This window comes from Heliangelus exortis, chromosome 20 (genome assembly GCF_036169615.1).
Source record: "Heliangelus exortis chromosome 20, bHelExo1.hap1, whole genome shotgun sequence".
NCBI lineage: Eukaryota > Metazoa > Chordata > Aves > Apodiformes > Trochilidae > Heliangelus > Heliangelus exortis.
In genome coordinates this window covers 2,178,964-2,192,500 of record NC_092441.1, presented here as the reverse complement: position 1 = coordinate 2,192,500, position 13,537 = coordinate 2,178,964, and the positions used below count along the sequence as shown (strand labels likewise).

The 13,537-nt window shown below is 43.3% G+C and overlaps 1 protein-coding gene across 2 annotated transcripts in view; it reads left to right on the top strand.

Annotated features, from left to right (window-relative positions):
• The window catches only part of KCNJ16 (potassium inwardly rectifying channel subfamily J member 16), a 31,149-nt gene that overhangs the window by 4,448 nt on the left and 13,164 nt on the right, over nucleotides 1-13,537 (top strand). The window contains exon 2 of one of the 2 annotated variants that reach the window (XM_071764641.1): nucleotides 6,682-6,785. The exons of the other annotated variant lie outside the window; for it this stretch is intronic. The gene's annotated coding sequence lies outside the window, so the exon portion shown is untranslated. The remainder of the gene's footprint in view (nucleotides 1-6,681; nucleotides 6,786-13,537) is intronic. 2 annotated transcript variants of the gene reach the window in all.

Here is a 13,537-nt window from a genome sequence, read left to right as displayed (position 1 = left end):
AGGAAAGGAAAGGAAAGGAAAGGAAAGGAAAGGAAAGGAAAAGGTGGTGTCAAAGTGCTTCTACAGCATTTTCTGAGTTTGAAAGCAGAGGTCCTGCCCCAAGACTTGTGCTACTGGAGAACCACTGAATCATTTTGATTCAGGAAAACCTTGATGATCAATGAGTCCAGGATAAACTTAACACTGCCAAGTCCATCACTAACCATGTCCCTCTGCACCACATCTACTTATCCTTTAAATCCTTCCAGGGATGGTGACTCCAGCACTTCCCTGAGCAGCCTGTTCCAATGCTTGACAACCCTTTCAGTGAGGAAATTCTTGCTCATGTCCAATTTAAACCTCCCGTGGTGCAGCTAGACCCATCTCCTCTCACTCTGTCACTTGTTATTTGGGAGCAGAGTCTGCCACCCCCTTTGCTACAACCTTCTTTCAGGAAGTTGCAGGGAGTTATTTCCCCTCACCCTTTTCTCCAAACTAAGCAGCCCCTGTTCCCTCAGGGTGCTCCTCCAAAGACTTGTTCTCTAGATTCTTCATCAGCTTCATTGCTTTTCTTCTTTGAGCACACCTCAGTCTCTATGGACAATATCCACCATGCTCCATAGAACTTAATTTCTCCTCCTCAGTAATAATTACTGACATTTGGATGATTCCAGCAGTACTGAGTGCCCCCAGCCATGCTCTGTTGTGCTGCTTTGCCAACACACAGCAAAGACTTGGTCTCCAGCCTGAACTGCCTGCAGCTTAATTAGCTATGAAACACATTACTCCTGGTGCTAAACTGCTGCAGGGGGGTGTTGGGTGTTGTTAAACAGCTGCTGGATTCTCCCTGAGAGGGAAATCTATTTATGGGTTGTATTTTGAGTCGTAAAGTTTGCAACTCTGCTCAGGAAACAGCAAGGCTGTAGAACTGGGCTGAATTAAAGAATGTTCAGTCACACAGAACGATAACCATAAAACAAGGGGTCAGACACTGCCTGGCCCCAGGTGGGTGGTGCAAGGGCCACTGCTGAGCACCCATGCCTCAGCAGTCAGAGACCATTAGCAATTACCCTCTGGCCCCTGGAACTGGTTGGATCCAGACAGCTCAAAAATAATGTAGCCCCACTGGAGAGGCTGTGCTGGTGCAATGGGAAGTTCTGGAAGGGATTTCCTGGCTCACTAAGTAATCCAGAATCTGGAAGTACAAAACTGAGTGAAAATTAAGATTTTAAAGTTGTAACTTGAAAAAAAAACAAAACCCTACTTCTTGGTTCTCAGTAACATCTTAAGACCAAGGGGTTAGTTATGAGGCTGGCAAAGGTTGGGCTATTTCTATTTATCTGGTATCCCATTTGAATTCCCCTGCTGAGAGCTGAATATTTAGGATTTCCATGGCAACACATTTCTGAACCCATGTAACAATCAGACTGACACGTGTCAACTGATCCAGGGATGCAGAAGGTAATGCCTGAATTTATTCAAGCAATCACATTCTCTTTTCCAAGCCTAATGCACATGAATACTGAGTTAGGAAGCTGAATTGACAGGGATTCCATCTCAATGAACATGTATAATGTTCCAGACCAGGAGAGTAGCATTTAATTGATGAGTGGGATTATATTTACATAGCAATTGTAACAAAGACAAGGTTGGCTTTATATGAAAGACTATTTCCTAGTGTCTTACTGCTTGCTTGTCCAGGAAAGCTATTCTTTTATGGGCAAAGAATAAAAAATCAGAACAGATGCACTCAGCTTTTCCATGTGCTTCTTTTCATCTGCTGCAAATGATGAAACCACCTCAATAGTCACATTGTGGTTGCCTTAGATACATGCATTAATTTACTCCATTATAACTTAGATGCTGGTTGTTCAGTTGCACAAGTATTAATAGTTATTCAGTGCTGTCCTCAAATGGCTGTTCAGTGACTAATGTCAAATGAATAAGGGCTCATCCTAAATCCCACATAAGTCAATGGGCATCTTTCTCCTCGTTTCATTCAGAGCTGGAATTAGCTCTCCCTGTTGCAGTGCCCCCAGATATTCAGTTTTTGTGTCCTCAGGACACCTCTGCAAGGTCAGGTAACGCTGCTGAGTTTCACAGGTAGGAAGCTGGGACAGAAAGGTTACTTTTCAATCATCCTGCAAATACACAGAGGCCAAACCATCTCTTTTCTGTTGCATGGCAAGGAGAACAAGGCTTGTCACCTCCACTGAGTGGTCTGAATACCTCCAGAAAATGAAGGAAGGGCTCAGGAGCCTCACACCAATGCCACACTCACTTTTTTTCACTGACTTATACAGGGAGCCAGGCCTTAAATTCCCAAAGGGTCAGGAGTGCTCCTCCTTCTCTTGAACTTTGACAACAGGCAGTGTGGTTTAGGTCCATCTTTGTCACTCCAGTAGGAGCACATCCCATTAGGTTTACCTTAGGATATACTGTGCTAGAGACAGGAAAATAAACTGAGGTCACTTTTACCACAAAAAGTTCTCTCTTCTCTTAATCTAGACTTCCCCTGCTCTGTGTCATGCTGCCATAGGAATTGTCTCCATGGATGGTATCAGAATTGCCTTGTTGACATCATTATTAAAGCACATAATAGATTGTTGAACTGCTCTGATATTTATCTTTAGGTCAACAGCTATTGAGGCCCCAGAGGCAAATCAGAAAAAACACAGACTCTTTATTAGCAGAACTTAATTTAACTGTATTTAAACTAAATTAAGGAGTAACAAAAAAAAAAAAAAAAAAAGAAAAAAAAGACCTTTCTTAATGCACTCTTTCTTTATGAAGTATGAAATAAGGATATTAGATTAGTTTGATCCTGGTTCTTATTATGAACACACAGTAGATGAGAATGCAAAAATTCCCTCATTCAGTTAGGTACTCTTGGATGTCAAATCAAAGACCAGGTGCTCCACAAGCCCATTTCCTTTCTTCAGTGTTTTATGTTTCCTAGCTCTGTAATTCCCCCCAGGAAACCAAGAGAAATCTTAATTTCTTACCCCCCACCCCCTTGCCCCCACCCCATTAAAGTCACAGCTCTGGACATTTAAACAATCAAGCACATGTTCTTACACTGTCTGCACCTCATGCTATCCATAAATGGTGATGTGGTAAGAAAAACCATGGAGGAAAGGAAATGACATTAACCTTTTCCATCTGATAAATAAGGGCTCTATTCAGCTGAAATAATCCACATCCTTCCCTAGAGATCCAGTTAATGTAATACCTAAGGGCTCAGTTCATTTAAAATTATTTCCACACTGGCCAGCTGATTTTTTTGGTGAGTTATACAGTCCCCAGACAGAAATATTCTCCCATAGCACAGGGCTGGAGCCCTTCTGTAGCTCCCAAGGGTCTGTGTGTCCCCCCAGAGGATCTGTGACATCCACATCTCTGTCCCCTAAACTAACAGCAACTTTTGTGTTCATTTTTCTGGGACCACCAATCTGTAAACACTGAAGATCTCACACCTTGCCCCATCTGCTGCTCTTCTCTGCAGAGGGCTTCTCACCTCCCTGTCAGACTTTAAGCACCTACAGTTTATAGGTAATAAAAAGAGAGTCTGAACTTTGGATGGGTGGAAATTTAGAGCAACAGGCTCAGACAGTTAAAAAAAAAAAGGCAGCCTGGATGATGCCCATCCTTGCTGGGGTTTGAGGCAATGGCTGTGGATCAGTGACCACTGCAAGGGTGCTTGAGTCTGCCACACTGCCAAAGGTCAGAAGAAATGAAGGCAACTGAATTTTGGGTTTTTTGAGGGTTTTTTTTTCCCTTTGCAATACAGAGATGGCTCCAGTGTGATTGGTATCTGCCCAGCTCTGCCTGCCTGAGAAACCTGCACTGACAAAGGACTCTTTGTAGCACTGAGGCAGATGTTTTCCAAGCAGGACAAGGGATCAAGGCACTCACAAATCAGTGGGAAACAGTAGTCCAGTTCCAGCAGCAATATGGGAAAATCCCAGATTTCTTACAGTGATTGCATTGATCTGTAGCTGATTGAAAGCCATGGGAATCTTGTCTTTGGCATCAAGACATTTTGGATGAAGTTGCTACATTATGAGACATGTTCCTTTTTGGTTTTGTTTTTTTTTTTTAAAGGGAGTGTAACTAATTGAGTATCATAAACCAAAGTTGCATGCAATTTTGCAACCTTTCTGATGCTGTAACAAGCCATGCTCTGAGGGTTCATTATTAGATTCTCTTGAAACTTGCTAGTTAAACAGGAAAAACAAGAACTCTGACCTCACTGCAGAACTTAATTGAAGTGCCTTTACTGACTGATTTTAAGCTCTTATAACAACACTGTTTGCTGAGTAGGGGTCAGCTCTTGGCTTGTATGGACCATAGGCTCCTTTTATGGACCAGGATGTCCTGGAGTGGACATCCTAGCCACACAAACACATTACCCTGCAGGCTTGCATCCCAGGGTTGGGCTGGGATTGAGCAGGAAGCTAGAGCTGGAGATTGGTCCCTTCTCCTTTGGTCCCTTTTCTCTTGGTCCTTTCTCAGCTCTCCTCCTCCTGGATGCCACGGGCTGGCCAGCCCCTGTGGCACCAACACACCAGAGATGAAGCAGGAGTGTTGCACTGAGCATGTTTTAGTTTCTGCCTCTTTGGGGTTGGGGCAACAGCAGAGGGAATAAAACCCCTTTGGAGCTGCTGTACCTCCTTAAGGACTCTGCAAGCTGCAAACCTTTAGGAGGATCTGGATCTCCAGCCTCATGATGCTGAGGAGGGAGGCCTGAGAAGGTTTAGATATCTGTGCCAAAGCAAGTTAGAGCTGGAGCTCTCTGCTAGTAAATCTACTCCCTACTAGTACCTACTAGTACCTGTGCTGAGCCTGGTGTGCCCTTACTGCTAATGCATTCTTATCCCTTCCCAGCTGTGTTAGAAATGAAGGCAGAACCATGAGGATTGTTACCATGCTGTAACCTTAAGCTCAGTTTCTCCCTTCCCAGAGGCACTCAGCAGGCTCTGGAATGATTTATTCTCACTGAACCTGGGTGCTGGCCTTGGCCAGTTTGGGCTGGACTCAGTTAGTTTGTTCCACTGGCAGGAGAGGGTTCTGGGCCTTTGGGTTATCTCACTGGAAATCTTACACGGGGAGCTGAGCACACCTGAGAACAGTGGCCTGAGGGAAGAGACAGAAAGTGCTCTCTGCAGAAGGTGAGTGGAGACTGGAAGTTGGTTCTGGAATATGGACATGGCCCTTCCCTGGCACAGGAGAAACTGCAGCAGCTCAGCTGGCAAGAGGTGGAACTGGACATTATTTTATATGGCACCATATATATTCAGTGATATCCCCTGAATTCACCACTAACCATACTGTTAAACTAAAATGGATGGGCTTTTTCTAAAAGTTTTGGCACACTCATGGCTTTGCTTCTCAGCCTTCTGACTGCTGAGATGCCAGCCCTGGTGACACAGGTAAATGAAGTCTCTGAAACTTCACTGCTATGAAACACCTGCAAAGCTGACCCAGAGGAGACATGGATTCTATTCAAAGAGTTTATGATGTAAATTTATGCAGATGACTGTCATTTACTGTATGTTTGCTTGAAACAGTAGAGTAAGGAAGAGACAGCTACTCTGCAAACAGAGCACAGAAACTGCAGCTTTATGCCCAGATTGCCATCTTAGGAGAAATATTAGAGCAGAAAAGAGACTTGCCTCTCAATTCTTTTGCTAGACTGCAAGCAAGTGGCAAAGTTCAGGCTATTTCATCACCAGCCATCAACCCCTTGCCTTGTATTTCTTGGTGTTTCTTCACGAATAAATATGAATAAACATTTCTGCCTGTGGCTCCCCAGCAGCAAAGCTCTGTGACCATGCTCAGAGGTAGGAGCAGGCAGAGCTGATGTGGCCCAGCTCAGAGCAGGACCACTGCCTGCATCTTGTGTGTAACACCCTCAAATGGGCTGAGTTCAACCTCTTCATAGTAGTAAAAATTTCCAGGGAAATATTGTGCCTCCAGGAGCCAGGAGAAGGGCTGAGGGAGCCCACAGCTGGGAGTGTTTGATAGGATTGCTCTGTACTGCATCTGCCTTATTTAAATCTGAGCTCATTGTGGTGGGGAGGTCTGCTAAAGCTCTCTCCTAGCTTTCTGGGTTTACTGTCATATTTCATGTGACAGTGACAGAAGGGCTGCTGCAACCCTGCCAGAGAATGGGGTAGGAGTTGAAAATAACCTGATTTTTGCTACAAGTTCAGGCAGGTTAACAGCAGCAGAGGATTCTGGGGGGGAATGAGGACTTCAGGCAGCTCCTGGTGGCTTTTATTACACGGTGGTGGTGGGATGCAAGGATAAAATCCAAGGCCAAGGGATATTTGTGTTGTGTACAAAAAAGCCCTTTCCACTTTTACAAAAATCCCCTTGTCAAGGCTGCTTTAAAGGAGCTATAATTATCTGTTAGATTTGTTATCAGTTAAATGAGAAAGGTTTGGGTCAAATTAGTTCCTGGTGTAAATCCTCTGGTTGCTTCATGCCTATTGTAAAGTCGTCCTTGAACCTTTCTGAGGAAAAAAAACTCAGCAAAGTGCTGGTGTCCCAAATGTAGCCAATTTCTCGTCAGTTCCAGTGTGCTGTAAGGATGGGATTTTCTGTGAACTTTTCCTAAACAGTCTTGCAGTTTTTTTTCTCTCTTTGAGAGGGGGAGGAGTTGTGCCTAAAAAAACAAACCCAACCTGTCGTTCTCAGCTGCCAACCTGTCAGTCCAGCCATGCAAGAGAGAGGGAGAGAGACAGAGAAAAAGAAAGGAGGGAGTGAAGCAGAGATTCTTTCCTATCTCAGCAGCCACTAAGGTAAAGCCCATTTCTCCTTTCTTTAGTTCTGCTTCTCTCTTGCTGTGTACATGTAAACAGCAATTGTTACCTTAGAGAGTTTTAAACTGACCAAACAACCTGTATGGGAATAAACTGCTTTAGTTTGTTCAGCCCTAAGTGTGTTTTGCTTTGTAAGTAACCTGGCAGCTTGCTGGTTGTTGTTTGGAAACACAATTTCTCTCTCTGAAACTCAGAAGGAGAATTCATGTTGGAATATTAGAAAGAAGCACAGCTCTAGAGCATGTATGAAGAAATGTTTGGGAAGGATATTAAGCTGTGTAATTTCAGGGCTGAAGTCAGCCTCTAATTACTGCAGATCAGGATAAGAACTTGAAGTTAGAGAAGGGAAATTGTTCCAAAGCTGCAAGGCTCTTACACCTTCTCCTGGAGCATTTGCTATTAGCCACTGGTGGAGACATGATACAAGACCAGACAGACTATGGGCTTGATCCAGTTTGGCAGTTTCTCCATTCCTCTCTGTCCATTTTTGATGGGACTTATCCAACTTCTCATTACCAGAGGAAGAACAAAGCTGAGGTGCAGCAGAACTGCCCGCATTCATTCTTAAGTTAGGGCAGAGCAACAGAGGCACTTTCAGCTCATACCAGAGGAAATTGAAGGTTACAGACTGTGAGAAATGCTGGCTGAAAGGAGTCTGAGTCAGAAGAATCATTATTATCAGAGCTTGCCTTCTGAGTCTGCTCTGGGCAACCACTTTGTTGGAAAGGGCCCGGTTGTGAAGGTCTGAAATACAAGAATTGACACAATTTTGTCTGTATAAATGTGTGCTTGTGTAGAAAAATGTATGTGTGAGGAGTCTGCTGAGGGGTTGTGACCCCTGATATGCCCTAAAACTCTGCAGACAAAGGTAAGAAAGGTGGAACTATGTTCATTTCTCCTAGAGGTGTCCCTACTTCTAAATTAGTATTTCTAAATCCTAAACAAACACTTGAAACTGTACTGAAAACACTGTAATATTTTTCTAGGTAGGTTGAGGCTCTGGCAAGGTCACATAAAAGACAAACTTGTGGACAGGATTTCCTTTCCTTACTGTACACTTAAGGTTTACACTCCTAGTGCCAAGGTGTGCCTGCTGGGCAATGTTAGCCCAACATACAGAACAAATGGAAGGATGGCAGAGAAAACCAACCCAATCATCTTGTTGCTCACTGCATGGGTTGCAGTGCCCTTGCCAGGGGTCTGGTTACACAGTCCTGGCTACTGCATCCCCCTTGGCATCAGATCCCCTCAGATCCTCGGGGCTGTGCTGTAGTTTGGGATTGGAGCTCTCCTCCTGGGGCACTGAGGCAGAGCTGTGAGTTTGGGATGAAGGCAAAGGTGATGCAGAGGGGTGGGGAGGCAGGTGGGCTGTCCCTTGGCTGCTATCAGAGTGTCCCTGCATTGCATCACTTTCCTTTCTGCTGGTATCATGGTCTCCTGGGAGCTCCGTGCTGGTGTTTCTTATTACCCCTGACTCATTCCCCGTGGGGATGATGATACAGAGTGAGATTGTGAGCTTTTAATACACAAAAGAAATTCTATTATAGATAGTGGGGGGGTTTGGTTTTTTTTTGTAGCATTATTATAAGCTTTCCTGCCAGAACCAGAATGGAGGGGGAAGTGCTTTTCAAGTGGCCATAGGAGATGCAGAGAGGAAGTGAATGTTTCAGTTTTGGTGGGGGATAAACATTCCTCCTGCAAGTTACAGTAACAGAAATTAGTCACTGAAAGAAGGAAAAGAAAATTCTTAGGCTTTCGTGATTTGCAAGAACTTCACTAACGAGCCTTGCAACATGTCTGTCCTCTTCTTCTCTTCTCTTCTCTTCTCTTCTCTTCTCTTCTCTTCTCTTCTCTTCTCTTCTCTTCTCTTCTCTTCTCTTCTCTTCTCTTCTCTTCTCTTCTCTTCTCTTCTCTTCTCTTCTCTTCTCTTCTCTTCTCTTCTCTTCTCTTCTCTTCTCTTCTCTTCTCTTCTCTTCTCTTCTCTTCTCCTCACATGATTTAAAGCAATGCAAAGAAGGTTTGGGGCATCTCCATGTCCCACTCTACAACACTGACAGGCAAATGAGAGCAAATATTCTGATGCACTTGTTTCATTACTGCTTTTGAAAGGCTGTGAATGTACAGATGGAGCAAGATTGGTGCTACTGAGTCAGCCAAGCTCCCTTAAGATCAGAAATTGATCTATGTGCTGTCAAACACAAGATTATAGTACATGTTGATTAATGGCTCAGCACTGCTTAGCAAATGTCAGTTGATCAATCAGAGTTAACCAGCTGCAAACTTGCTAAATTCAGGCAATGGCCAGGCAATCCATGGTTTTAGATGGGCTTCATTTCTCTAGCTGTTACAACTCAGCACTGAAGCAGAGGGAAAGAAATGTCAGAAAGAGAGGTCAAATTCTTACCAAGATTTCTCCAGCTGTCATCCTGGAGGCAGAAGGAGCAGGGACTGATGTATCAGGGTCATTTGTACAGGAAACTGTTTGGAAAGAAACAAACTTCTGCAGAGGAGGCAGTATCAGACTGAAAGGCTGAAATCTGAGAAACCCCTCTGCCAGAAGGGGTTCTGAGCAGTTCTTGGAAAGACCAGTTGGAAACCTTCATCCTGAGAAAGTTTCTGCCTTTCAGCAGACCACTGCTCACTGACCTCGCTCAATATCCTCCAGTGAGACTTGGAATATCTAGGCTGGCTGATGCCTTGTCATTCTTTCTTCTCTTAGTTAACTTTCTCACACAATATTCTCACCAGCAGCTTTTGGTGACAATGTTTGGTAGCAGAACATCCATTTCCAGTAACCTATGATGCAGTTAAATGCCAGGTGATAAATGCAAACAAGGCAAACAAACTAGAAAAGCCTCAGATTTCTTTTCTGTGTGCTTGGGAATCAGAGAATGATTCGAGTCTTCATCTTTTCATCCCATATTGTAAAAGCAGACTGGTTGTCTGTCCTGTCTGGCAGGAAGCAAGGCTGTAACCCAAGAAGCCACTGTGCTGCTTTTCACAAGGAACTGTTTATTTTTCTGTAGTCTGTAGTCATGATAGTAGCCCTGGTTCCTCTTTCTAAAGCAGTTAAATTCGTGTTTTGAGAGTGCAGACAGGGGAGAATATGCTTCAGCTCCTCACATGTTATTTGTGGTGACATGCTGGATTGGAGAACTGGAAGACTGAAGACTGTTTCAGCCCTTAATTTCCTGTGGAAAGATTCAGAAGATTCAGCTGAGGAAGCATTGAATTTTTGGTTTCTCTTTGCTGTCAACATAGTAGAGGATAGTAGGTCAGTACTAGCCTGAGAAGTTCTTAGAACTGACATTTGATAAAAATGAGCAGTTTGGGAGACAAACTGAACAGAGGAGATTTCAATGAACAACAGTTTTGCAGAAAAGTTTTCCTGCACTCCCAAGAAAAACCAAGAAAGAGATTCACTAGATGTTATGAACCCATCTGGATAAAAGAGTAAAATCAGCTGTAAAGTTTCCATGTGTAAGAACTAGAGGCATCTCCATTCCTGAGGCATCTCCAAACAGTGAGGATCTATAGTTCTTTTTAAAATATTCTCTCTCAAACTGGTTTTAAATTGGCACCTAATTTTGTGGCTTTGACATCAGGGAGTTGCCTGTGTGTTGCAGTACCAGCAAGAAACCAAACAAAGCTCCTTGTTTCTTTGCAAGCATCCTGGCAGTGATCAGACCTGAAGGAGCTTCCTGATCTGGTTCCTGACCTGGTCTGCTGGCCCATTTTGCTGTCCAGTTAGGAGAGAACATGCACACTTTCTAAGTGGCATTCTCCAACTCAAAGATGGATCAAATTAAGAGAAATCTGAACAACTGAGGTGCTATTCCCTTAATACATATAAAAATAGGTGCCATAAAGCACAGCCTACTTTCCACCAGAAGTCTCACCAGAAAAATCAAATAGTTCCACTTCCACTCACAAGCTTTAACCAGCTCTTTGACTGTTAATGAAAATCCTTCTGCTTTTCCACAACTAAGTGAGAACTCTTTCCAGGAGTGGCCTGTGGTGAGATTTGTAGTGCACTCTTGCTTTGGATAGACTGAGAATATTAATTTTTTCATGGCACTTTGTCACCACAACTGGCTATTCCCCAAAGAAATGAGGCAATTGGTGCCTTGTGCAAAGAAAAAGAGAAAAAAAGAAACCTCAAACAACTTCTGCAAGTTTCTGCTGCTATTCAGGTCTCAGAAAGATTTGATTTAGAGCTTTTCTATGGGAATAACTAATTAGTGCTTTGCTTTATCTCCACGAGTCTGTTCAAATGGAGTTAGAGGACTGGTGCAGCAGAGTTTTGGACTGAGGTGCAGTTTCCTTGGTAACAATCAAGAGTGAAATCAGAACCTTTTGAGCAGCCAGTGGAATGTGGTTCTACTTGGATGACAATAGGTCAAAGCATTTTAATGGGTATAAACGTAACCCAGTACAATAGGATTTATTGCCACTATGTCATCAGATTGACACTATTCCTGCAAATTCTTTAGCTTTTGACAGACTTCAACTGAAATCTGTTTAGTGGAAAAACTTGTAAAGTGCCATTAATCATTTTGTTTTCCAAATCAACCAAAGAGTCCGTGTGTCTCGAGGGGGTTAGAAAGAATATCTTCCAAGTGAGTGAAATTCAACCTCTCTGCACAAAGCCTTAATGAATGGCTGTTCTGGACACAATAAATGGTTCTAAGAACTGAAGGCTCATTTCTGCAGGGTGCTGAGTACTGTGGTCCAAGTCAGTTGGAGAACTTCCGCACTTGCTTAATTTTACACTAACAAAATAGTTTCCAGTGATTTATAGGATGGCTATTCATGCTCTTAAACCTGATTGTGTTTGCTGACAGACAAGACCTTGCAGGATTAAGTCCTAAACCAACACTGGAAGAAAAGATTCCCTGTTCAGTATGGCAAGGGCACGGGGCAATATTTCATCCCTTCTGCTGACATTTTTCCAACTTCTGCAAAACCCATCTTTTTATTCTGAAGGATCCCAGAGCACTGTCTAAAGTAATAAAATGCAACCACAGCTAGGAGCAACAATGCATAAGATCAGGACAGGAGGAGATGCTGGCTGCAGCTCTAAGGAAATGTCAGGCTAGGGTGCCAAAGTTTGCCCCTCTGCCCTGGAGCTGAAAGCATGAAAGGTTTTTCTCCCTGTCCATTTTTAATGTCACCAGGGGACCTCTGTCACACAGAGGTGTCTACAGCCATCTATTTTGGTGCCACGAGAGCAAAAATGGCCCTTAACATTCATTGTAGGTGGGTGCCCCATTGAACCTTGTCCCAATTTTCCTTTCAAATAGATTGATGTCATTCTCATTAATTTTCTTTTAATATGAAAAGCAGGTTCTCCTCCATCATCTGTCTGGTACAACGCGTATCCTTCCATTGTTGATATTTACAACAATAAAACTTCAAACCAGTAAGGATTCCTGTCTTTGGAGTTCTGGTGTAGCTCTGCAGACCGATCGAGCCAGACAATGACACAACCTGTTTCTTGTCTTCCTCAATGGGAAATGGGCTTTGAGTGTTGTGAGGATGTTCATAAACAGCCAAGGGTGTGTGAGGCGAGGAATGACCTCAAAGCTGAGTTTTACACAGGAGAACAAAGAGATTTCAAGCCCTGATTTGAAAAACACCAGAAAACCAAATCAATGGCATAATATCATAATTATCAACACGCGTCATAGTGTTGCTGGAACCCACTCGTTGCTTCTGCCTTCAAACACAAGTAAACACAAGCTTCACAAGCTCCCCTCCTAATTGCTGTGCAGCTGTCAGGCTTTGTAAGTGATGTTTGTGCTGGCATTAGCTGGGAGATAACTTCATCTATCTAACATTCCTATGGACTGGAGAGCCATCCTTGCTTCTTTCTGCGGGAAGTTTGGTGACATTATTGTTTTCAAATTGCCTTCCCTTTGTTACAGGACTTCTGGCTTCCATCCAGAACCTTTTAGGTTACTTTTTTGGTCTCCTTAAGCTGAACTTTCTCTCCTGAGCATAATCAGCATTGCAGTTGCTTCCAGACTAAGACACCCAAGTAGTGTGACTTGCTTTTTCTGTGGGAAACACCACTTTATGTTTTTCACAGACTTCGTTCTCTGAAAACCTTTTTGGTATGAATAGCTTAGCACTATACAAAATGTTCCTGAGGAAGAATGCCACCAATCCAAGCTCATGGGATTTGGAGCTTGTCAGGTCTTGATAGTGATTTGAGGTTTAATTTAAACCCTACGGATTTGTGTGACTTTGTGGCAGGAGGCAGTGATGTTTTTTTATTCAATATTACACAGTGCAAACAGGAATAAAATCAACCCGGGTAGAATATAGGATAAAATATCTCCCCCTAAGGCTGGGTATATCACTTTTGAATTTAATTTTGCTGATCCTTGACCCACTCTGAATTAGTTGAGGCACAGTAAAACTAAATTTCAAGGCAGAGGTGACATTTCCTCAGCCATGCTGCACCCCTGACATTTGTTGGGGTCCATAGCACCCAAGACGAAACCCAGAGAAGTTGTTTCTCCAAACAATCTTTGGGAATTGCTTTGGCAATAAAATCAACTCCACTGTAGTTCAGGTATCTTTTTCCATGAGTGTTGACATTTGTAATGTAAGAAAATTTTATTTGATGTATTTTTGTTAACACCACCTTGATAAGATCTGCTTGCTTGTTCCTAGTGTTTGCCTTTGAGGAGCAGAACAGGCAAAGCACGTGGCTGCTGAACAGG